Source organism: Dama dama, chromosome 27, assembly GCF_033118175.1.
Source record: "Dama dama isolate Ldn47 chromosome 27, ASM3311817v1, whole genome shotgun sequence".
Taxonomy (NCBI): domain Eukaryota; kingdom Metazoa; phylum Chordata; class Mammalia; order Artiodactyla; family Cervidae; genus Dama; species Dama dama.
The window spans coordinates 59,973,151-59,998,481 of NC_083707.1; the positions used below are offsets into that span (position 1 = coordinate 59,973,151).

The 25,331-nt window shown below is 51.6% G+C and overlaps 1 protein-coding gene across 5 annotated transcripts in view; it reads right to left on the reverse strand.

The window, feature by feature from the left end:
- The window catches only part of RNF152 (ring finger protein 152), a 76,898-nt gene that overhangs the window by 36,872 nt on the left and 14,695 nt on the right, over positions 1-25,331 (reverse strand). The window contains exon 1 of one of the 5 annotated variants that reach the window (XM_061130878.1): positions 72-685. The exons of the other annotated variants lie outside the window; for them this stretch is intronic. The gene's annotated coding sequence lies outside the window, so the exon portion shown is untranslated. Of the gene's footprint in view, positions 1-71; positions 686-25,331 lie in introns of those variants that run through there. 5 annotated transcript variants of the gene reach the window in all.

Here is a 25,331-nt window from a genome sequence, read left to right on the forward strand (position 1 = left end):
CTTTAAGAAGGTCCTAAATCTACTCTCAGCTCCACTGCCCCCGCCTTGGTCCAAGCTCCCAACCCTCTCACCTGGCTCACTGGTCCAGTCTCTCTGGTCCTGGCCCCTTCTTTACCCCTGCCGCCGGCCTGCTCTCAGGACCGGGTCCAGAGGAATGTTAGCCGCTCGGTCGCGTTAGCTGCTTAGTCCTGTTTGACTCTGCAAACCCCGGGACTGTAGCCCGCCAGGCTCCTCTGTCCATAGGATTCCCCAGGCAAGAACACTGGAGTGGGTTGCCATGCCCTTCTCCAGGGGATCTTCCCCACCCAGGGATCGAACCCAGGTCTCCTGCAATGCAGGCGAATTCTTTACCGTCTGAGCCACCAGGGAAGCCCAAACGGGGTGACAACAGAAGTCAGAGCAAGGGCTTCCCTGGCGGCTCAGGGTCTGCCTGCCGACGCAGGAGACACAGGTTCAGTCCCTGGTCAGGGAAGGCCCCACATGCCCTGGAGCAACTAAGCCCCTGCGCCTCAGCTACTGAGCCTGTGCCGGAGTCGGGACCTGCAACCACGGAGCCCACGCGCCGCAGCCACGGAGCCTGAACGCCCTGGGGCCCGGGCTCCGCGACAAGCGCGCAGACCCGCCCTCCGCAACAGGGGAGAGCCCGTGCAGCAGCGAAGATCCAGCACAGCCAAAACAAATAAAATTGAGAGAAACAAAAAGTCAGAGGAGGCTGCAACAACCAGAAGCCCCACAGGAGCCACCCGTGTGAGAAGTAAAACCCAAGCCCTTGCAGGGCCCACGGGACGCCGCGCCGCCCGACCCCGCCGTGCGCCGACGGCCCCGCCGCCCGACGGCCCCGCCGCCCGACCCCGCCGTGCGCCGACGGCCCCGCCGCCCGACCCCGCCGTGCGCCGACGGCCCCGCCGCCCGACCCCGCCGTGCGCCGACGGCCCCGCCGCCCGACGGCCCCGCCGCCCGACCCCGCCGTGCGCCGACGGCCCCGCCGCCCGACCCCGCCGTGCGCCGACGGCCCCGCCGCCCGACCCCGCCGTGCGCCGACGGCCCCGCCGCCCGACGGCCCCGCCGCCCGACCCCGCCGTGCGCCGACGGCCCCGCCGCCCGACCCCGCCGTGCGCCGACGGCCCCGCCGCCCGACGGCGCCGCCGCCCGACCCCGCCGTGCGCCGACGGCCCCGCCGCCCGACCCCGCCGTGCGCCGACGGCGCCGACGGCCCCGCCGCCCGACCCCACCGTGCGCCGACGGCCCCGCCGCCCGACCCCGCCGTGCGCCGACGGCCCCGCCGCCCGACCCCGCCGTGCGCCGACGGCCCCGCCGCCCGACCCCGCCGTGCGCCGACGGCCCCGCCGCCCGACCCCGCCCTGCGCCGACGGCCCCGCCGCCCGGCCCCGCCGCCCGACGGCCCCGCCGCCCGACGGGCCCGCTCCGCCCGACGGGCCCGCTCCGCCCCGCGGGCCCCGCCCTCTGCGGAGACTTCCTTAGGTGCACTTGTGTCTCCCCTCCTCGGCTCGGCAGGTCTGTGCTCGGTCCCTTCTCAGAGAGCCTCCTCTGCCGGCCTGTTCACAGATTCCAACGCTCCCAGCATCCCCTCTCCCCCTCTTTGGTTATGTCCCCCCGGACACATACCACTTTCTAACACTTTATGTACGCTGTTTATTCGGTTTTGCATGGAGTCTAAGCCGCCAGAACACAAGTTCCCTGTACGTCTCACTTGGTACCCCAGCTCCCAGAACCATGCCGAGCGCACCCTAGACACGACTAAAAAACTCCTTCCGGACTTCTGTTACATCAGCCAAGAAAGGTCCGAGGAGATGGCAGGAAAAACAGGTTCCCATCTCTCTCTTTCTTCCATCACACTTTGGAAGTGTGAAGTTTTCACACTTTGGATTTTTCAACACTTTGCAGGAAATATCACTGCTTCCACAATTTTTCAGGCCACTAATAATTACACCACGTTTGAAGGACCCATACCTTCTATGTCACATATAGGCAAAGAAAAAGTTAATACCACTCGTTGACCATCATCTTCCCCCAAAGAAAGCTGGAAGTCGGGGACAGAACAGTGAGCCACACCCACGTTCTATCTAACACACGGGGACCTGTCTGTGTGTGGCTGAAGCTGGGCACGGCTGCATGCTTCTAAGGAGAAGAGACTTAAGGAAGGGGCTGTGCAGGGTGGAGCGTTCTATCCACACCCCCAGGGATCAGCCTCCGGGGGAGACCCCACCACCTCCGGGGCCAAAGGGCGCAAGCAGCCTGCTGTCAGGAGTCTCAGCAAACGCTTGTCCTGTAGGCTCCCAGCAGCAGGCAAGAGAGAGGCAGGGACCCCGGGCTTGGGCAGGGCCGGAGTGGGCCAGGAGACGCGTTCTGACACCTCTCTTCTCTTGTCTTTCTGCCTTCTGCAAGTGGCCCGGCTCAACCTCGAGCCAGAAGGCAAGGGAGCCCAGGTGACACAGCCCAACAACCTGGGAAGATCAGAGAATGATCCGGAGGGAAGAAGGGGGAAGGTCCGGCACACCCATTAGCCCACGGCTGTCCTGGATTCTGGTCCAGCGACGAGCACGGAAGGGGGCCTGAGCTTTCCGCACCTCTCACTGCGAGCTGCTGCCCCACCAGGACTTGGCAGCCAAGCCTTTGGAGGGAGGTCCTGTCTTTGGAGGGGGTGGGGGGCTGTTCGCTGGTTCATAACCTAAGCACTGGGTCCCTCAGCCAAAGCAGATGGTCTCCAGCACCCACAAACACTGAGAAGGAACTGCTATGTGTATGGCCAGAGTTTCCTTTTTAGAAAATCTCCATTCCTTCCACCCTGATGTTGACCCTGAAGAATCCCCCAGACCCACGACTACAGTCTCAAGAGCCCTGCTCTCTCTTCCAAAGTTATCACAAACGCAGAGTAAGTGACCCGTCACTGAGAAAATGCCCAGAGTCCCAGGGCCACTCGCAGCCCTCCCGACAGCCCCACAAAGGGACCTCTGAGCAGACGCCAAAGCCCGTGCAGTTTTCCAAAACGGGAAAAGAAGAAAAGGAAGCTTTAGAAATGAATCCAAATTGAGAATTCTTAAACCTCTGACTTAAGATGACCCAAAGCAAAGCAGATCTCTCTGTCATCCACGCAGCTGAACCACTGTGAGTCCCCACCGAACGCGGTGGAGGAATACTGGCATATGGATTAAGTTCTATCAATGATTTACTTTGAGGCCTCAGGCAATCCACAGTTTCTCAGCAGCTCCGTGTCCCTAACTCCACGATAAATATGATGCTTCCTCATTCAAACCTGCCAGGGACAAATTGAGGTGAGTTAGCTAATATATCCTTCCTGTCTCCTTCAGAGGATCTTCGTTCCCAGCCTCCAAACTGTGGATTTTGTCCCCAGGCAATAATACAGCAGTGTGGAAAGCAAGTCTGAGTCAGACTCATCTGGAAATAAAACGCTAGACCTTTCACTGACGAGCCATCTGAACTTGAACATCATTTGAACTTAAACAATACATCCAACTCTGTTGTGCCTTAGTGCCCCTTCTCTGTAAAAAGTGAAAACTAAGAAAGCAGGACCTCGCACGACTGCTGGGTGATAGCATGCGTATGCGTGCAAAGCCCTCAGGACACTGTCTGGCGTGGAACAACCACTCGAAAGCAAATGAAATCATCGCAGTCATTACCATCATTATCATCCTCCTTATCCTTTTTCATAAGCAACTCTAAGTGGGTCTGGTGAAAGAACAAACTTTCCTTGAGCATTCTCTAGAATTTTTTCTGTCCTTAAAATAACTCTCTTCTGGAAAAGTAGAGTTGAAAATAACACACACAGTTGCCGTGATCCCACCAAACTTGATTAGTAGCTCTAATGGCTAACGAAACCCAAGTTGCTGAAAAGCAGGACCAAGCTCCATAGGCTTGATTACAGCACAAGAAATGCGTACCAAGGAAAATCTTGGGAAAAGAAGACTTCGTTTCAGACCGCTTTCTATGAAAAAAGACAGAATTCATGTCAGTAAGGGAAATCTGTTTGTGAATGGCACCTAAAAATATAAGTTATAAAAGAAACAATTTCATGAATCATAAAATACCCACGTGCTTCCCTGAGCTCAGGGACCTGATGCAAGCTTCCAGAAGCTCCCACGTGGCATCCACACCCAACCCCTCACCCATGAGGCCTCCTGGTACTCAGGGGTCTCCATCTGGGCAGAGACCAGGGACCCCAAGAGCTGGCGCAGCACCTAGCAAATGGAGATGCCCAATCACCCGTCTGCTGTGACACATGACTGACCATACAGCCAATCAGATCAGAGAACCACATCCGCTCCAGGGGACCACTTGCAGCACCAGCAATGGGCCAACAACCTTCCTCTGCCCTGTTCCCTAAGACTCTCGATGGCTACCCATGATTATAAGAAACAGCCCTTCCTCAGTTCCTCAGCTGCCTCCCTCTCTCCAGCTTATAAGGAAGCTGGTTAGTCGCTAACTCGTATACGCCTCTTTTGCGACCGGACAGACTGTAGCCCGCCAGGCTCCTCTGTCCATGGGATTTCCCAGGCGAGAATACTGGAGTGTGTTACCAGGGGATCCTCCCGACACAGGAACCGAACCCACATCTCCAGGACTGGCAGGCAGGCTCTTTACCACTGAGCCACCGGGAAGCCTTATGAGGACCCTGTGATTACACTTGCGTCCAGTCGCTCAGTCGTGTCTGACTCTTAGTTGGATAATCCAAGGTAACCTTTCCATTTCCATACCCTTAATCGAACATTCATGGATTTCAGAGATTAGAACAAGGATGTCTTTGGGGGCCCACGTTCAGTCTGTCAGAGTCAGGCCCGTGTCACCGCCAACACCACAATGCTCACCCCTCTTTCACCATTGTCACCTTTCAATGGAAACTGAGGCTCAAGGCTGCCTGCCTTACCCGGGCTCCCCGTGCGGAATGGGGCTGAATTCAAACCTGACCTCATAATTCCAAGCCCCACTTCTTTCAGCCACTCCTGGTGCCTCCCCAGATAAGGCCGTGTTTGTGATATTGTTTCCTTTTCCAGCCTCTCACCACACCGTTAACAAGAAGTGTTTGAACTCTGCCCCAGTCATTATCACTGCTCCTCGCCACAAATGCCAAGTGGAAATTTCCAGTTCTGTGCACCCGTGCCGGTAAGCCTGCCTCGAGTCTGACCCCTCCCCTTTGGTCCAGCAAAACCCACAAGGCACGGAGGCAGCGATTCATTACACAGACTCCACCATAACAACTGTCGGAGAGATCGGTCTCACAAGAAAGTCTATGGGAGAGGAGGACTTCCCTGGTGGTCCAATGGTTAAGATTCCGCTTCCAACCCAGAGGGTGTGGGTTCGATCCCTGGTTGGGGGACGAAGATCCCACATGCCTCGTGACCAAACTACCGAAACATAAAACGGAAGCAAGAGTATAATAAATTCAGTAAAACTTAAAGGAACAAAAGAATGTATATGGGGAAGGGAGCCAGCTCTCAGTTTTAAAGGAGGAAAACAATCCGAACTTGCTGAAGCTGAAGCTCCAATACTTTGGCCACCTGATGCGAACAGCCGACTCATTGGAAAAGACCCTGATGCTGGGAAAGATTGAGGGCAGAAGGAGAAGGGGACGACAGAGGATGAGATGGTTGGATGGCATCAGACTCAATGGACATGAGTTTGAGCAAACTCCAGGAGATGGTGAAGGACAGGGAGGCCTGGCGTGCCACTGTTTGGACAGGACTGAGCAACTGAACAACAGCAAGAAGACCTACACATACCAGTAACAGTCTCAAGTAAAACTTGTAACGAAGGACTTCCATTTCTATCCTCCATGTTTGAAACAATCTACTTAGAAAATACAGAAAACTGTCCCCTTGGCGATCATCCACGGTTCCTTTCTCTCTTTCTCTCAAGTGAGAGAACTAGAGAGGGCTGAAACTGAAAGTGGAAATTGCTCGGTCGTGTCTGACTCTTTGTGACCCCCAAGGGCCATACAGTCCATGGGATTCTCCAGGCAAGAATACAGGACTGGGTAGCCTATCTCTTCTCCAGGGGACCTTCCTGGCCCAGGAATCGAACCGGGGTCGCCTGCATTGCAGGTGGACTCTTTACCAGCTGAGCTCTCAGGGAAGCCATCAGAGAGAGCTGAGGGGGTGGTATTTAGAGCCCCATGGCTGGCCCCCTGGTGCGCGGTGTGACTGCAGCTGGGTCATCAGGATGTTCTAACACCGTGAAGCCTGGGATCTCCCATCCCCTCCTCTCACTCACACATCATGGAGGAGAGAACCTGATGTTGAATCATAGGCACTTTAACAATGGGAGAAAATAAGCCAAGCAAATCTCACTGCCAAGCTTACACCTTGCCTGTGTCTGTGTTCAATCTAATGTGAAAATGGTGGTGAAGGAAAAAAAAAAAAAATCAATGTTGCACTGCATCAGAATGCAACTGGTATTGTATCAAGCAAGCTACATGATCTTCCTGACTAAGAGAACTTATTGTCTCTGTCTCCAGAACTATAACACAGCAGCAAAACAGGGCTTGTAAAGGTCATGGGGAAGAATTCGAACTGCAGTGGTAAAGAAGCCTCCTGCCAATGCAGGAGACCCAAGAAGCTCGGGTTCGATCCCTGGGTCAGGAAGATCCCCTGGAGGAAATGGCAACCCTCTCCAGTATTCCTGCCCGGAAAACTCCACGGACAGAGGAACCTGGCGGGCTGCGTTCCATGGGGTCACAAAGAGCTGGACCCAGCTGAGCACACAGGCACACACCTCCCAGGGACCCCTTACCCCGAAATTTAGATGACCTCATGATGGTTCCAGGTCGCTAAAGAGCCCTGGGTCCTCGACCTGACTCTGGCCACTGACGCACTGTAGAGCCTGGACCCATCATCTGGACCCGCAATTTCTCTGAATCTCAGAGCTCTCGTCTGTAGAGTGAAGAGCGCTGGTTATGATGACCTCCAAGGGCTCCTCCAATTCCAGCTCTAAAAGCTTCCAAAGATCCATTAAGAAAATTCACTGGCTGACTTCTATCTGAAATGAGATTCTGATTGAGTTGGTGAGTAAAAAGAGGACAATGAAGCTGACGTTCGAGATTCTCAACAACTAAAACCTGGAGAACACGTGCAAGCTGTGAGCAGACACGGCGAAATCCACATCAGGTCCCTCTGCTGGGAGCGTTACGAAGCCTGGAAGTCCTGAGAGTTCATCTGCAGGAGGGTCTTCATTCTTGCTGCCTCTTGCACTCAGAGCCTCCCGAGTACCGACTCGGAAGGGATGGGTGCGGGGCAGGGGGCGGTATTCTCAGGACTCAGATCCCACACGGACATCGTCACTAGGGCCCTTCTGGCCACTGAACATAACTTTCAAGGTCACCCTGATCCAGTGATTCATTGGCACCGGAGACTGGGCATCACTTTGCTACACTTTCTGCGGAGAGGGGAGGTGACCTCTGTCCTCTCCAGAGCCCGGAAAAGTAGCCACAGAAAATGGAAAGCTGATTCAAAGAGCTGTTGAGCTCCCTCAGGATTTAGTTCCCTGAGCTGCTAGCTCCACGGAACAAATACACTAGCTTAAGTGGGAAAGCTCAGGGGGGTAAAAAAGTGACAGGAAAATTGAGGACCTGCTATAAAATTCATCTTCAAAAAGCCATAATTACCACAAAAGTGTGTCACCTGAGCATTATTTACAAACATCCTTCTGCACAATCCTCATCTCTGAACAGCCCTCATCTAGAGACACTGCTATTACTCAGGATAGCGTTTTAAATTAATTAAGTAGTAAAATGAGGAAAAACCAGGATTTTTCAATCAAAACTCTGGCGTGAATATAATTAAAACTGATGCAGGGAAACAGGCATCAAAGAGAAGGAATCTGACTTTTACCTTCATGCTGGTAATTCCTACTTATCAGCTGTACAATTCAGTTTTCAAAGACTGTTTTGTGCATGACTCGTTGGATAACCCTCAACACTGGGAGGGGAAGACAGTGTATTAGAAATGGAAATTCTTCTATTTTGCTGAAGAGAAAAAGGATATTGAAAGGTGAGCCCAAAGTTGAATCACAATAAACCCAGATCACCAAATTCCTTATTTCAAAAACTCCTCCAGGACTCCACCCAGTGTGTCTCGTTGATTTCATTTGCATGGTGAAAACTAAATAATTTATATATCAAAGGCTGTCATATATTTTGCCTGGGCCTTGCCTTTGAAGTTTAGGGCCTCAGAATACTCTGATTTGAATCCAGGCAAAATGAAGTAAAAGGGCAAAAGACTTCCCTCATGGCTCAGCCAGTAAGGATCTGCCTGTGGTGCAGGTGACCGGGGTTCCATCCCTGGGTTGGGAAGATCCCCTGGAGAAGGGAATGGGAGCCCACTCCAGTACTCTTGCCTGGGAAATCCCATTGACGGAGGAGCCTGGTGGGCTACAGTCCATGGGGTCTCAAAGAGTCGGAACACGACTGAGCGACTTCACTTCGATTCAGAATCAAGTGTATTTCCAACTGCCACGTAAATGGGATTTTTCTCTCCAAGCAGCTGCAGGTCCCTCGCAGTCTTCGTCGTTCCTGCAGTCCGCCTCCTAACCCACTGTTACTTCTTATAAACGACCGTGCCTAGGTTTGCGGTCATGTTCTAATCACACAGAGGCACCAAAGTAGCAAATAATCCCCCTCTCCACTTCCAGGCCCTGGCCAGCCAGCAAAAATCTGACTGTGGGTCTTTGTTCATTCTATTTTTGGGTGATACCATATCGCGCAAAACACCTCTCAGCCTCAGCCCGGTTAATCAATAAGCTGTTTAAAAGTAAATTTGTCATGGCAGTGTATAAACATCTACATTCAATAGTGTTTGCCAAAGTAATGCATTTGCCCCGTGATTATAAATGATCAAATAAGTAAAACAACACGGCAGCAGCAAACACGGCTCCAGTCTGATAGAGAAGAGGCTTCTGGACACGGGGCGGGACTGGGGGCGGAGGGGGTGGGGGGGCGGATGAGGGTCGCATGGAAACAGGCGGCCACCGGCTCGCAGGCGACGGGGACTCACACGGGGCCCTGGGACAGCCTAGAGGGCGGGGTGGGGAGGGGGCGGGGAGGTCACGGGGTGGCTGATTCACGCTGATGTTTGGCAGAAACCAACACGATACTGTAAAGCAGTTAAAAATACAGTTATTATTTTTTTTAAACTGCTCTACTCTGTGCTGAGGAGAAGGAAATGGCAGCCCACTGCAGTGTTCTTGCCTGGAGAATCCCAGGGACGGGGCAGCCTGGCGGGCTGCTGTCCATGGGGTCGCGCGGAGTCGGGCACGGCTGAAGCGACTTAGCAGCAGCAGGCTGTGCTGAGGTGGGTATGAGCCTGGCTTTATTTCTGGGGTCTTCACTGTCACTAAATCTAGTGAAATAAGTGAAGCAGGGCTAAAACCCAGAGAGGAGCCAGGTAGGCAAACGCTTGTGTCCCAGAGACGGTCTGTCCCAGCCCGCCTTTCTCACAGCCGGAATCCCCTCCGCCGACCCAGCCACCCCAGTTTCCAGGACCAGCCCTACCCTCCGTGGAGACACAGGGCTGGTGCTGGTGCAGCCCCCGGGACCATGCCCTCCCAGCCCCCCCAAGTGGGGGCTCCGCTGTGACCTCCCGCCCCGGCGCCCCTGCCTACACCCGAGCCCTCTCTTGGTCCTTAGCCCCCTGCTCTGAAGCTCACTGGACTCCTGGCGGCCTCTCTGTCCCTCAAGCCACCTGGACCTGCTGTCCCTACAATGATGTGACTCCGAAAGGAAATCAAACTCTAAATACTCATCGGAAGGACTGATGCTTAGACTGAAGCTCCACTACTGTGGCCCCCCGATGCAAAGAGTCAACTCATTAGGAAAAGATCCTGATGCTGGGAAAGGTTGAGGGCAGGAGAAGGGGAGGACAGAGGATGAGATGGTGGGACGGCATCACCGACTCCATGGACATGAGTTTGGGTAAACTCCGGGAGTTTGTGATGGACGGGGAGGCCTGACGTGCTGCAGTCCACGGGGTCGCAAAGAGTCGGACACGACTCAGTGAGTGTACAACCACCACGTACCCCGGGACAGGGAGCCCGTCCTGAGATGCTGGTGACTCTAGAAATAGTCTCCAGTTCTGTCTCCCTCAGCCTCCTCTTGCAACCCCCTGCCGCCCCCTCCCCGTCGACTCCCACCACCCCCACCCCCTTACCACCCACCCGCACCCCTGGCCCCAGACCTCCTGCAGCTCCTCCAGTTTATCTGGAAGTGGACTTCCGCCCAGGGCCCTCACCACGCATTCCTTCCAGGCCGGGCCTGACCCCAAAAAAAGATCAGCAGCTTCTTCTCAACCAACGCTCTGCACTTCCAAGCTTCTTCTTACTTAAGTGCCTCTGTCTGAGCCTAACATCTATTGATTCGTGGAGACAGAGCTCATGAAGGCTGTCCTCCTCACCACCCTCACTGTTTACCTGGGATCAGCCAGGGGCCTGCACACGGCCATCTATTAATTGCCTGCAGACACCATGATGCAGCAGATTGCACTATTTTCACACAGAGATGAGAAACCTGGGATCCCATTTTAATAGGAAATGTGCTTAGATTCCGCTGGCAAGACTGAGGCAAAAGCAGGACCAAATGCAGGCTGACCTGGCTTCCTTCTTACCGTATCCTCTCTGGGGAAACCCCATGCTGGGTCAGTTTCCGAGTATGAGAGGATGGGGAGGCACTTTCTAAGCCAGCGGGCTGATCCGATGCCCCTCGGACACGAGCCCTATTATTGAGGAGGGCTGGGGCTCCCTGGCGTCCGAGTCACCTGCATGCCCCGTGCAGAAGCCATCTCAAGCTCATTCCACCTCGCAGAGCAGGACAGGGTAGGCATTTGCTCAAATTCCCACTTGAGTACTTCTGATAAAACCAACTGTTTCAAATAAAACTGGAAGGACTTTTGTACTTCCCACTGGTACCATCCAAGTTCTTGGTTTCAGGCTTAGCTGACTTAAGTGAAATAGGCAGCAGAGCCTGTTTGGGTGCTGATTCAAACCGTAAGCTGCTTCTGAAGCGCTGCGTGCCTCTCAGAGAGCGTGTTCCCAGGGGCTCCACGAAGCAGTCATCAGAGACGCTCCATCATAGCTCCCAGCTCTGGAAAGCTGAGCTGCGTCCCTGTCTGGGTGCCGGGGCAGGCATACGCCGCCCTCTGAAATGCGCTTGAAGCTGTGACCTGAATGAGCATCAAGCCGTCTGCTGGGGGAGAAGGCAATGTTGTGGGTTGAACTGTGTCTCCAAAAAAGATGTCCAACGCCCGGTAGCTCAGATTGTAGCTGGACTGGGGAACAGGGCTGCTGCCTGTGTCATCAGCTAAGATGAGGTCACACTGCATTAGGGGGACCCCTGATCCAAGAGCACCGATGTGTTTAAAAGAAACACACAAGGAGAGAAGGCGATGTAACGACAGAAGAAGAGATCAGTGATGTATCTATGAGCCAAGGTTGCTGGCAATAGCAGACGCTGGAAGAGGCAAGGAAGGATCCTTCTCTACAGGTTTCAAATGAAGCGTGGCCCTGCCCACACCTTCAGCATGGACTCCCAGCCCCCAGAAATGCGAGACAATAAGACTCTCTTGTGTGAAGCCACCCAGTGTGTGAGACTTCATTACAACATCCCTAGGAAAGGAAAGCAAAGGGGAAACGAACAACTGGGGGATCACAAAAACCTCTTGACTGAGAAGGAGATACGGATGGTCTCCAACTGAGGATGCTTCGATTTAGGATTTTTGACTTTATAATGGAGTGAAAGCAATGCGCATTTGCGAGAAACCAAACTTTGGATTTTGAATTTGCTCTTTCCCCAAGTTAGCAATCCTGGGTTCCCGGTCCTCTCTCGTGACGCCAGGCAGTGGCCCCGAGCACGGCTCCACGCCAGCCACGCGATCACCAGAGTAAGCAACCACTCTGTACCCAGGTGGCCATTCTGTCTTTCACGCTCAGTACAACATTCAATAAATTATACGAGACAGTCAAAACTTTATTACAAAATAGGTTTTGCGTTGGGCTTCCCTGGTGGCTATCTGCCGGCAATGCTGGAGACCCGGGTTCCATCCCTGGGTCAGGGAGATCCCCTGAAGAAGGGAAGGGCTCTGTGTTAAACGGTTTTGCCCAACGGTGGGCTCGTGGAAGTGCTCTGAGCACGTCTAAGGTGGGCGAGGCTGAGCTACGGTGTTCAGCAGGCTGCGTGTATTCAAACCACTTCTTACTACGATACTTTTGACGTATGATGGGTTGACTGGCATATAACCTGGTTGTAAGCCAAGGAAGATCTGTACATGTTTGTGATCAGGAACATCTTTCATAGTGTGGTCACCTACCTAGCTGAACTGGAAGAAGACAGACAAGGCCCAGCATCCCCGGAAGGAACCTTCCTTCCCCTAAGAAACTAGACCATCTAATTCAGGCCCCAAGGAGGGGAAGGAACGGGGCGGGGGGGGGGGGGGGGGGCGGGCAGTAGAAATGGAAGGTTTTATTCCTCCCTACTTACAAAATCCTGCCTCCTGCATACTGACCCTCAGTCCCTTCCCTGCTCACATGCTTACAGAAAGACACTAATGGGTGTTTTCACAGCATGATCTGGTGTCATCTTCATACAAGAGGGAATGAGGGAAAGTATTATCACTCCCATTTCACACACAAGGAAACTGAGGCTCACATAAGATCACAGATGCAATGACCATCCTGCAAAGAAGTTCAGTTAACAAACCAAAAGGCACGGCAATGGGGCATGGGGAAGAAAAAAAAAAGCTCCAAATTTCGTCTTAAAAAAAAATGGGGTCAAACAAAAGTTCCGAAGGGAATCAGACCTTGAAAAGTAGACCTTTATCTTTTTCAGTCGTTCAGATAACGTTGCTGTGGACATGATCCGCTGATTCTCTGACCAGCTTGGTCAAGTGTCTTTGAGGGGAACCCCCAAACATGTAAGAACGCCGGCCTTCTGTCTCATTCGGGGCTTCCCAGTCGTCAGAAGTGTCTGTGCGAGCAGGGGACCCTTCATAACCATCACCCCGGGCAAGCTGGACCGCAGAGAGCAAGAGGCTGGAGCACCAGTTTCGTGTCCAACAACTGTGACGACGGAGCGGACTGGACCCGGCCCCAAAGCATCACTGAACAAGAGCGGGGAAGGCAGGGACCCAGGAAACGGCCGGGCTGAAAGGGTTAGGCCACGAAGCACCGGGGAGGAGGGCTGGGTGGGCAGCTCTGACTCCAAGCAGCTGCCTCTTCCACATACTACAGTCCTCCCCCTCTGGAAAACACCCGCCACTGGTCACGGAGGAAACGTGCCTTTCCCATCCCCAAACCCGCGGCCAAGATGCCGGGCAGAGAGGCCTCAGGACTCCCCACCTACACCCTGAGAAATCTCTGCGAAGTGCCCTCACTCCCCAACTTGTCAGCTTGAAAATATTAAACACCACTGAAGGAAATTTAAGGTTTCTTTTTCAGATTTAAATGTCTACTTATTTCAAAATGAATTAGTAGTTCTCTGGGTTTCATAATGTTTAATTCATTAATGATAACTACAGCTCGAGAATTTGAAAGGGAAATTGCTTCCAGGATAAAATTAAATGTGAAACGCTGAGCGGTGATTCACGGCTGTTCCTATCTAAATTACTAATCCAAGTGACAAACCTGGCTGGCAGCACAGAAAAGCAATACTCTTTCCCCATTGCCTTCACAGACTTCGCCGAATTGTTTTGCAAACCGTCTAAACCCAAGTCCTAAATAATCCCCTGCCAGCAGCCTCCATTTCATTGCAGAATCTAGTTCTTAGCATCTCTATAGCCTCAGAGAGGTTCAGGATGGACTAATCCTTTGGTGCCTCAGAAAAAAGTTTTCTCCACATTCAAGTCTAGATGTATAGTCCGATGAATTTCCAAGGCAACTCGTTTTAAATTTAAGGCAAATATCTAGGTGGTATCTGTCCATATCCTCCTGAAAGAAACCTGCATAAAACTCTAAAAATGAGAGCTTTCTTTTAGTTTGCATGGAAGGCTGGCCAGCTGAGAGTCAATTACATATCTCCCTGCTGGAACAACTGGGAGCTGGAACAAATCCCGAAAGACAAGACAATATGAAGTCTCCAAAGCTGCTTGGAGCCCAGGTTGTGCTGCCTCCTAGAATGTCACCTAGGTCTGCCTGCAGCCAGCACCAGGGTTCACACCCTGACCAGGGTGGAGAAGCAGGGATGCTCCTGACCACGTGCCCACAAAGGAACCCAGAGACCGAGGTCCCACAGGGCACATCTCCCAGGGAACTGCGGTCCAGACCACCCTGAAAGCCGGAAAACTGGGTCCCCCATCTCCAACCTCCCCCTCACTCTCCCCACCCTGCACGCTGGTCCTCAGGGGCAAGTCAGACGCCAGGCAGCCCTCGGGAGCGCTCCTCCACGCCAGGGCTTTATGATGCCGCCCTACCCCTGGGGACAATCCAGGGAAGGCGCCCTCAGGGTCCCCGTACTGCAGGGCAAGGCAAGTCAGCAAACACACTCAACGAACTTGCCCAAGTCACAGGGCGAGGACACAGCAGAGCCAGGATTCACACCACACTTTCTGCCCAGCTTCCCACGCTGGGGACTCTCTGATCACGCCGCCCACAGCCTCGAATATCCGACTTACTCCTTATGACCAGGCAGCAGGGCCCACACACCCGCCGGGGTCTGCAGACCCTTGGGCGGCTTGGTTCCACTTCCAGCTTCTCCATCTTCCCCACACTCTGGTTTCTCCAGACTACACACCTGTTGTTCTCTGCCTCTCCTCCCAGGAGGGCTCCTGAGACCCCTGTGGGGTATCTCTCCCCTCACCCCCCTCTCTGCTCCCGCAGCGCCACATGCATCCCCTTTGTCAACCGTTCACGACTTACTCTTGACACTGGGGCTTCCCTGGCGGCTCAGCTGGTAAAGAATCCGCCTGCAACGCGGGAGACCTGGGCTCGATCCCTGGTTGGGAAGATCCCCTGGAGGAGGAAAAGGCTCCCCACTGCCGTATTCTGGCCTGGAGAATCCCATGGGCTGTACAGTCAATGGGGTCACAAAGAGTCGGACACGACTGAGCGACTTTCCCTGACACTGGGGGCACACGTGGGTCTCCCCCTCAAATCCATGAACTGCTTCTCCAAGGCAACAACTCTGGCTCTTCCATGACCGGCCCCTGCACCCGCAGCAGGGCCGCGGAGAGGTGGTCCCTAAACCTTTGGAACCGACGAATGTGCCGTGACAAACGTGTTCAAAGCCAAAGCAGACAACAGACTCAGGGGCTTGTGCCAAATTGACTCAGGACCCTTAAGAGTGGGGAAGAGGAGATGGGCAAGGGATTTTGTGCACTTTGTCAAAGCTCTGCCTGTCAGGGAGCTTTATTTTTTCCATCAAGCATTCAAACACGGCCACCATGTGACGGAGAGAACACCTAGCTGTCTGCTCACTAGCGAATGGGTTTGAAACAAGCAAGCCTGTTTCAGATTTTAAATCGGCCAGGGATAATGTTTAGAGGGGGAAACTCAAGAGTCACACATGTGTTACAAAAGCAAAGAGAGACAAACAATCCCCAGCTCCAACTGGCTTTTATTGTTGCTTCCTGGCAGCAGAAGGGAGGGCAAAGAGATACTTGGAAGCCGGGGGTTTTGTAGCTGTCTCATTTTTAAGCAGGGAGGGTACCCACCCCTACAGCTCTTCTGTGGACCCTTCTGCAGGGGCGAGTTGATGCAAAGCAGCCTGGACTCCCCACAGCACCAGTCCCAACCATTCAGGCCTCCGTTCCTGACCGCGAACTTGGCATCAAATAAACCCAGATGCCACAGACAACACAGAAAGCAAAAATAACAATTGCAACTCATGGTGATCGCGTAAATTGTAACCCCCTTAGAATAGGTGCAAACGTCCAGTGCATGTGATTTCTCCGAGGTACTGGGAAAACACACAAAATACACTGTACTGTTATGTAAATTTAACCTTCAGCTCATACCCTAGCTAAAACAAACACTACATTAAATCATCTTCCCTCACCTTCTTAGAACTTAACGAGCCCCTGGGGGGCATTCTGGATGCCCCGTGTCTCTTTCGTAAAAGCTTCCAAGGAGACTCCTGGTAACAGGGTCACACGCGATGCTGGCTTTCCTGTCCCTCCACCTCGCCTGCAGCCGGTACAGGCCTTCAGAGCAAGATCCTGACCCTAGAGGTTGGCCGTCGGTTTACAGCAACTATCTGGGCTACGTTCAGGGGTGTTTCTCCCAGGGAGAAGCATTTGCCAAATATTTTCTAACTTGTCTCATTTCTTCCCCGTTTACTCAATGTCTCCAGAGCAGCCCCGCCTGCTCAGTGTCAGCTTGGAGATGTCAGGACAGAGGGCAGTCCGGCCCAGACACCCTTAGCTGACCCTGCAGGGCACCTACTGCCCTGGGCATCCAGAGAGGCCCCCTCAGGTCACCAGGATGAGCATGGGCTTTAGAAGCACCTTCCAAGTTGTCGGCTGAATGAATGAGATGCATGCAGTGGCATCTGGCCTTGCAGTTACACAGAGGAAGGATATGGGGCAGGATGGTCAGGACCAGGCATTCCAGGCTGCTCCACAGAAAGGGCAAGGGCACACAGCACTCTTCCCAAGGGACTTAAAAGCAGACAAAGAATTGCCTATTCTTGACTTTCTTAGGGTTTCCACTTTAATGATTAAATAGAAAAACTAAAAAGCATCCATTGTTCATAAAAACGACCTTTCATAAGCATGTCGGGTTCTCAGAAAAGGGTTTCAGAACATTCTGACATCTTGGTTAAGCTTGTGTGTTCTAGGAATATCCTAACTTCTCTGTTTCTTTGTGGGAAGGACTAGTTCAAGGAATTCCAGTCTTAACCATTTCCATCACCACAAAATTCTAATGATGGAAATCCACAGACAAGCGAAATTTCTCTCAAATTTCAACTGCTTACAAGGAACCATGAAATAAAGACAAAATGAGAAAGTGTCTAAGCAGAGGCACCTTCGGACGGGAAGCTACGACAGTGGTCGTGTGACTGATGCATGGCAAGCATTTGTGTTCCGTGATACACACTTACACGCTGAGCTTGTTCCTTCTCAGTTCAACTCAGGAAGGAAAAGGTGGGCACGTTCACCAGCTCGAGCCCAGCATCGCCATCTGTCCTTCCTACCACATCCTCCCGCTCCTCTCAAGCCTCTCCTGGAAAGAAAGAACTGAAAATACGGAAATAGCACCTTACTGGACCCAGAGCTAGCAAGAGCCCCCTGCTTTAAGGATTATACAGCTGGGGTGCGGTGGGGTGGAGACAGCCCAGCAGGAAGCCTTCAGTGGCCAGATTTCACTGCAGCTGTGACGTGGCCTGTGCTCTCCAAACGAACGTTACTGCTCACAGTCTGAGGGTGGGATTTGTTCTTGCAAACATACACGCGCAACGGCAGTTTAAAAATCTTCCTGTCCACGTCTGCTTGCCTCCCACAGAGCCCGTCTCCACCAAGTGCTCTCACCTGCTCTGCTCTCTTCTACCTGAGGACGAGAACACCTCCCCACCCAGCTGTCCCTCACCCCTGCTTCCTCACCGCTGGCGTGGCCCCTTCACACCCCTGCCATCCCCCCAATGTCGCGCCCTGGATGTCTCCCCAGAGCCACTGCCTGGAGACTCTGCTTCAAGACATCACTCGTCTCTCCTTCCTTTTAAGGATATGGAGAGAAGAAGGCTTCTTTTACGTTTAACCAAGAAACAGAAAGGATCCAAGTCCTATCTTCCCATCAGAGAGTTTGCAGGCCTCACTTACTCAGGTCCAAGAGAGAAAAAAGTCAGGCCAGAGTAAGGGACCAGCTCCGCCCCAGGCAGAGAGGTCCAGCTGGAACCGAGCGCCCCCCACCTTGCCGGATCTGGGCCTCCTGCCTTGCTTTGAAGCTCCCCTGACTCCTCCACACCCCATCCTCAAGTCTCAGCAGAGCCTGTACCAGCCCAGATCACATTACACCCTGCATCCTCTTTCTCGCCTACCCTCCATCTGACCGGCCCTCTGCCCTCCTCCCCCAAGCCCTGCACCCACTTCTCAGAGGGGCTGGTAGAAGCCTGAATCACGGGGTTAGCTACTACACCCTTACGGAGGTGAATGTGTAACCCTACTCAAGGGCACTCACGTTTTAGCAAAGCATTTTGTGGGTTAGCTGGTAAAGAATCTACCTGCAACGCGGGAGACCTGGGTTTGATCCCTGGGTTGGGAAGATCCCCTGGAGAAGGAAAAAGCTACCCACTCCAGTTTTCTGGCCTGGAGAATTCCATGGACTGTATAGTCCGTCGGGTCACAGAGTCCGACAAAACTGAGCGACTTTCACTTTCACGGACATAAAACCCCAAAGGAACAAAGAACTAATTTATACTGATTGTCGGTCTCAAACACATCATGTAATTTCTCCGCCTGCTTCCGATTCCTCCCTCGGCCTTATTCTGAGAGTGAGTGAGCTAACACGTGCATAATAATAAACACAGCCCCCAGCACCTTAGTGGCCAGGCGCTGGGTTATCAGCATGAGCCTCCCCAGCAGCGACCCCGCGAGCGCGAACGCGGGGTGGTTTGCTAGGCTCACAGGAGCAGAGAGCAGGGATACAGCTCTGAGTCCCCGAGGGGCCAGTTCATGCCGTCTTCTGCACACCACGAGGAATGAATGCCTAACGGTAAACCAGGGCCGCAGGCCGGGGGTGAGCGTGAGCTAGCGGGGTTCTGCGGTTTGCGGACGGCCACCGTCAGAAGGAAGGGCGGGACGACCCGCGCGGGCATCAGGTGATTCCTGCAGCGCGGCTGGGACCGCGCAGGCTGAATGTCCTATCAGGGCTCACTCACGCAGTCTCTGAATCGCAGCGACCTCAGGCTAACAATTCACCCCATTTAGACCCAGATTCTCCTGACTATCAAATGGAAACCGTTTACTCGGGAGGGCATAAGCCGCTTTCACCGTGCAATGTTCGTGGCAAAAGGCCAAAGTTTTCATGAGGGAGCTTCCAGAAAAGGGTCTTGAGGTCAGGAGGGCAGCAAACCTGTTGGTGTCCATTACTCCCGACATTCAGAAGGGGGATTCATGGAACAGCAGGCTAGAGATGAACGACGTTTATTTAAAAAAAAAAAAAACTTAATACCCAGACAAAAAATATTGCTAATGACCTTGATACACATGGTCAAAATTTCTGAATGAACTCTGAGCAGTCTGACTTTTAATCACCAAAACACTGCTGAAAACCTACTCATTTCCATCATATGTTACAAATCCATCATCAGGCCTCCTTTCTCTCTGGCTTGTCCTACACTGGAAAAGCACTGACTATTCCACCAGAGGACACTTTCCTTAAAATAACCTCAATATCCTCTACCATCACATACTTTTAGCGGCTACTCACTGCACTATAATCTCGGGATGAATTTCTGGTAAAGAAACAAAATAGCCATAATAAGATAAATACTTACAATGCTATCCTGACCACAGCACAGAGTAACTGACATGAAAACTAAATTCTTTAGAATTTCATATTTAATATTATGTTCATTGAAGATGCTTGCTGTCCGTGTATTTTGCTTCTGATAGCAGTTGTTTTTTCTTTTTTTAGATTTTTTTTAATGTGGACCATTTTTAAAGTTTGTATAGAATCTGTTACAATATTGCTTCTGTTTCATGTTTTGTTTTTTTGGCATGTGGGATTTTACCTCCCTGACCAGTGATTGAGCCACCTGCATTGGAAGGCAGTCTTAACAAGGAAGACTTTAACACTGGACCACCAAGAAGCCCCGACACCAGCTGCTTTTTACCGGTACTTTTCAATAGTGCAAGCTTTTGAAAGATCATTGTATTATAATGGACTGACACACCAATGCTACTGACTGAGTTTCCATTCTGCCACGTGATAGCACAAGCTTGAGCAAGATGCTAAAATCTCTCTGTGCCTCAGTATGATCATCCAAAAAATGCGGACAAAACCTGCTCCTAAATTACTGTAAGGGTTACATTGGGTGACTTGAGTTTCACAAGAGACTAGATTTAGTGACTGCCAAGTACATAGTCAGACCACATGACCTGCCTCCTGAGAAATCTGTATGCAGGTCAGGAAGCAACAGTTAGAACCAGACATGGAACAAAAGACCGGTTCCAAATAGGAAAAGGAGTACGTCAAGGCTGTATATTGTCACCCTGCTTATTTAACTTATATACAGAGTACATCATGAGAAACGCTGGGCTGGATGAAGCACAACATGGAATCAAGATTGCCGGGAGAAATAGCAATAACCTCAGATATGCAGATGACACCATCCTTATGGCAGAAAGGAAAGAAGAACTAAAGAGCCTCTTGATGAAAGTGAAAGGGGAGTGAAAAAGTTAGCTTAAAGCTCAACATTCAGAAAACTAAGATAATGGCATCTGGTCCCATCACTTCATGGCAAATAGATGGGGAAACAGTGAAAACAGTGGCTGACTTTATTTTTGGGGGCTCCAAAATCACTGCAGATGGTGACTGCAGCCAGGAAATTAAAAGACGCTTGCTCCTTGAAAGAAAAGCTATGACCAACCTAGACAGCATATTAAAAAGCAGAGACATTACTTTGCCAACTAAGGTCCATCTAGTCAAAGCTATGGCTTTTCCAGTAGTCATATATGGATGTGAGAGTTGGACTATAAAGAAAGCTGAGCGCTGAAGAATTGATGCTTTTGAACTATGGTGTTGGAGAAGACTCTTGAGAGTCCCATGGACTGCAAGGAGATTCAACCAGTCCATCCTAAAGGAAATCAGTCCTGAATATTCATTGGAAGGAGCGACGCTGAAGCTGAAACTCCAATACTTTGGCTACCTGATGGGAAGAACAGACTCATTGGAAAAGACCCTGATGCTGGGAAAGATTGACTGCAGGAGAAGACGGAGATGACAGAGGATGAGATGGCTGGATGGCATCACTGACTCAACGGACATGGGTTTGAGCAAACTCCGGGAGTTGGTGATAGACAGGGAGGCCTGGCATGCTGCAGGCCATGAGGTCTCAAAGAGTCGGACACGACTGAGCGACTGAACTTAACTGAAGTGCACAGTAGCAATTTTTTCACTTATAAAGTACAAATCCAATTCAAAGGTATTTAATACTTTACCCAAAATTTTGCAGTCTCCACACTTAAAGACTGGCAGGCCTCACCTCTTACAGCACTGGGGCCAACGCCCCCACTTGCTTCTTTCTCTTCCAACATACTGAAGTCTCACTACTCACAAGCAAGTTATGAGCATCAGCCCACCAAACGTTCTCTGAAAGAGTAAAGGTTCTTTCTCTGTAACCCAGAGAAAGTGGGCTTGTTTTCTGAGAAAATGAAATAGGCCAGAGCCCAGACCAGCAGATTCTAGTTAATCAGTACTAACTGCTAGGAGTTTTTTGAGGCTGATGGAGCCGAGACTGTATTAGTAACAAACCTCAGGAAAGGAAAATTAAAGCTGCTTTACTCCCCAAAATATTCTCCTAATCTATCTTAATATGCATAGCTTAATTCTGTTTATTCACAACCATTTTTCATACCATACTTAATGAATTTTGTCTGATTAAGTTAATTTTAGAAGTATAAAAATGAATTTCATGCTTCTACTGCTATTTGTACCCACTTCAGCTCTAAGTATATTTTGTTTCCTGAAAACCTAACTCAACATCTTACCTTAAACCCAAAGGGAAAACCACTGGGTTGAACAAAAAGTTCGTGGCAATGTGCCCTGAGACTGTCCTTGCAGCCACAACCTTACACCACATCAAGAGAAGAATCTATCAAGAGAGTCACTACGTCTTTCCAATAGTAGACAAGTATAAACTAAGTCAAAGGTTGTAACTAACATATTACACTTCTGAGTGCAGACACAAGATTCAGCTGCCAAGATTCAGTGTCCCCAAAGAGGAAACTTTCTGAGGACACTGCCCTTAACTGACCAGTATCCATGAAGATATCCAAAAGGGCATGGGAAATACGAAAAATAAAAAGTTAGATCTCTGCAATCCTCAAGGAGATTGAGAACTAGTTAAAGGCATAACAGTTCACACTCATATTTACTGGTCAAAAAAGTAATAAGTTAGGTCATCGGACTGCAAAGAAGAATAAGGCAGACCCAGCCCTCAGAGAGCCCACACCCACCCTTGGACCGCAGCTGGCTGTGCCCAGGACCTGCACGAAGGTCTGAGAGACGCAGGAGGCAGTGCAGGTCACTTTTAGGGGCCGTTATCAAGGCTTCCAGGGGTGCTATCAGTAAAGAACCCACCTGCCAGTGCAAGAGAGGCAAGAGACCCGAGTTCGATCCCTGGGTTGGGAGGATCCCCTGGAGAAGGTAATGGCAACCCACTCCAGTCTTCTTGCTTGGAGTCCTCACAAAGAGTCAGACACATCTGAGCACACACACACTTAAATAATAATCGGGGATTCGGTGAAGGGACCTGAGCAGGGAACTTAAGGAAGAGTTATAGTTTGAGTAAGAGGATGGAGTAGGATAGAGGAACAGAAAGTGTGTGCGCTCAGTCGTGTCCGACTCTCTGTGACCCCATGGACTGTAGCCCACCAGGCTCCTCCGTCCCTGGGATTTCCCAGGCAAGACTAGGAGCTGGTGCGTTTCCCACGTGGTGCAGTGGTAAGAATCCACCTGCCAATGCAGGAGACTCGGGTTTGATCCCTCGGTTGGAAGATCCCCTGGAGCAGGAAATGGCAACCCACTCCAGGATTCCTGCCCAGAAAATTCCATGGACAGAAGCCTGGTGGGCTACAGCCCACGGGGTCACAAAGAGTCAGACACGACTGAGTGCACACGCCCGCTGGCCAGAGTGAACCGGCTCAGATGAGGAAAGGGTCTTCCAACCAGGTTCCCTGTATTCCAGGCAGGGTCCCATAGACAGCACCCCTCATGCACAGTCTGTAAAACATTTTAAATCTAGAAGAAATCATAACCAGTCGGGGAGTAATAAATAGAAATCAAGCTAAATGACAACCTGAAGTCCTGCATTGCAGGCAGATGCTTTACCACTGGGCCACCGAGGAAGCCCTAACACGTCATAAGCCACTTTCAGTTTTCAACACATTCAGGCATCCTCTGCTCCAGTAATTCTTTCCCTTGTTCCCACCATTCTCTTGACCTCTGTCCTCTCACAGCCAACCCTCGAGAGGGTCTCTCTCCCAGTGGCGACACAGTTCAACCCCAGACTGACCACGCAGATGGATTACCCTCCAAGGGGCAGCTCTGACCTCACTGCTAAATTTCCAGAGTGGACTCTTGCTGTCTCCCACGTTGGTCCTTCCTCTGCAGTTTTACATTTTTTACCACCCTTCTTCACCCAGGACCTCAGACTTGAAACCCTGTTTACCTCCCACCCGTCATTCACTCGGTTGAGTTTGGCTCTGGTACGCCTCCCGTGTTCACTCGTCCCTCCCCTCCTCCCCGCCCCGGGAGGCCGTCTCCCCATCTCTGCTCCAGCCCCCAGTGGCCTCCCCACCTTTGTCCTGTCCCCCCAGATCCACACTCACCGCGGCCAGAGTAAGTTTCCGAGAGCAAAGCTCCACACCGCATCCTCCCAGCCCCCACGTCATCAGTGGCTTCCTGCCAAAGGAATCCCAAAGCCCCCCTCCACCAACCACTCTAGTCCTCCCCCTACAAGTCCTGCTCACCCCGTACTTCAGTTGGAGAGCATCGTCTGTCCAGAAGACAAGCCCCCCCCTTACACCTGTTCTGCAGAAATGCCACTGCACCTGCCCGCCTGTCCAGATGACTACCCACCTTTCCAGGAGCTGGTAAATGCCACTTCCTCCAGGAGGCCACTCTCCAGCAGGAAGCCATCTGTCCCCCTCTGAATCCCAAGGCCACTTCATCCAGTTATCACCTGGCATTTGAGTCCCTTGCACACACGTCGTTCTTCCTCCTACAGAGGTAACCTCCCATTCGTGTGTGTGAGTCACTCAGTCGTGTCCGACTCTTTGTGACCTTAGGGACTGTAGCCCGCCAGGCTCCTCTGTCCGTGTAATTCTCCAGGCAAGAATACTGGAGTGGGCTGCCATTTCCTTCTCCAGGGAATCTTCCCAACCCAGGAATTGAACCCGTGTCTCTTATGTCTCCTGCATTGGCAGGTGGGTTCTTTACTGTCTGAGCCATCAGGGAAACTCCCACCTCCTATATGAAAATAATCAAAACAATATGCTAAATTAGCACTTTCTTACAAGGAAGCATTTGTGCCAAGAGTTATAGAAGACACAAGACCATCAGCTGACAGCTTAGCAAGGAAATGATGCTCAATCTATGCAAAAAAATAATGCAATAACATCAATAACTCTTTTTAATTATCATATACAGATGTTAGTTGAAGTCATAAAAATACAGGACATCTCAGAGAAAGTGAGTCATCTTAACAGAATGAAAAATCTGCAGCAGTGTACCGCAGTGGCTTATAGCATAAACTCTGGAGCCACTGATGGCCAGGTTCTAATCCCAGCTCTGGCACTTACTCCTCTTGTGACCTTGGGTAAATCACTTAGCCTTTCTGTGCCTCAATTTCCTGTAAATGAAGAAATTAAACTAGAGATAGTAATAGTAGCTCCCCCTTAAGACTACTGTAATAATGATGCACATACTGTATGCAAAACACTTAACCCAGCACAGAATTAGTGCCACCTGTATCAGCTTGCTGTGTTCACTCACTCAGCTGTGTCGACTCTTTACGACCCCATGGACTGCAGCACGCCAGGCTTCCCTGTCCATCACCATCTCCCGGAGTTTGCCCAAGTTCATCTTCACTGCACCGGTGATGCCGTCCAGCCGTCTCATCCTCTTGACCCTCTTCTCCTGCCCTCGATCTTTCCCCGTATCCGGGAGTTTTCCAATGAGTCGTCTATTGGCATCAGATGACCAAAGTACTGTATTAGCTGTTCTTCTTCTTATTATTGTGAAAATGTTTTATATGGGATGAAAAACAGAAGAACCAAAAATAGCTGGTACTTAAGATGCCTAGCAAGATTTCTTCTAGAAAAAAGAGAGACTTCACCATCTTAAAGTCATCAAGCCAAAGCTGCTCCATCTGCTGAGTGGGCGTGTTTGACTGACAGGAGAGGTGACCTTCACCCAGGGTAGCTCTCTGTACAGTGGACTGAACGCTACACAAACAGGCAGGCGCTGGACCACTGGCTCCAACAAAGGTTTCAGCCAACGAAGGGCTCGCCCACAATCAGCCACTGTCTCCCACAAACAACCCCACCGTTGTCATCCAGAGGGGTGTCAAAGGAAACCGTCTGACTTACACATTCCGGACAGAGGCTCGACGTAGACACAACCACAAATACAATCAGTGGCTTCAAAGGAAATCTAGTCCG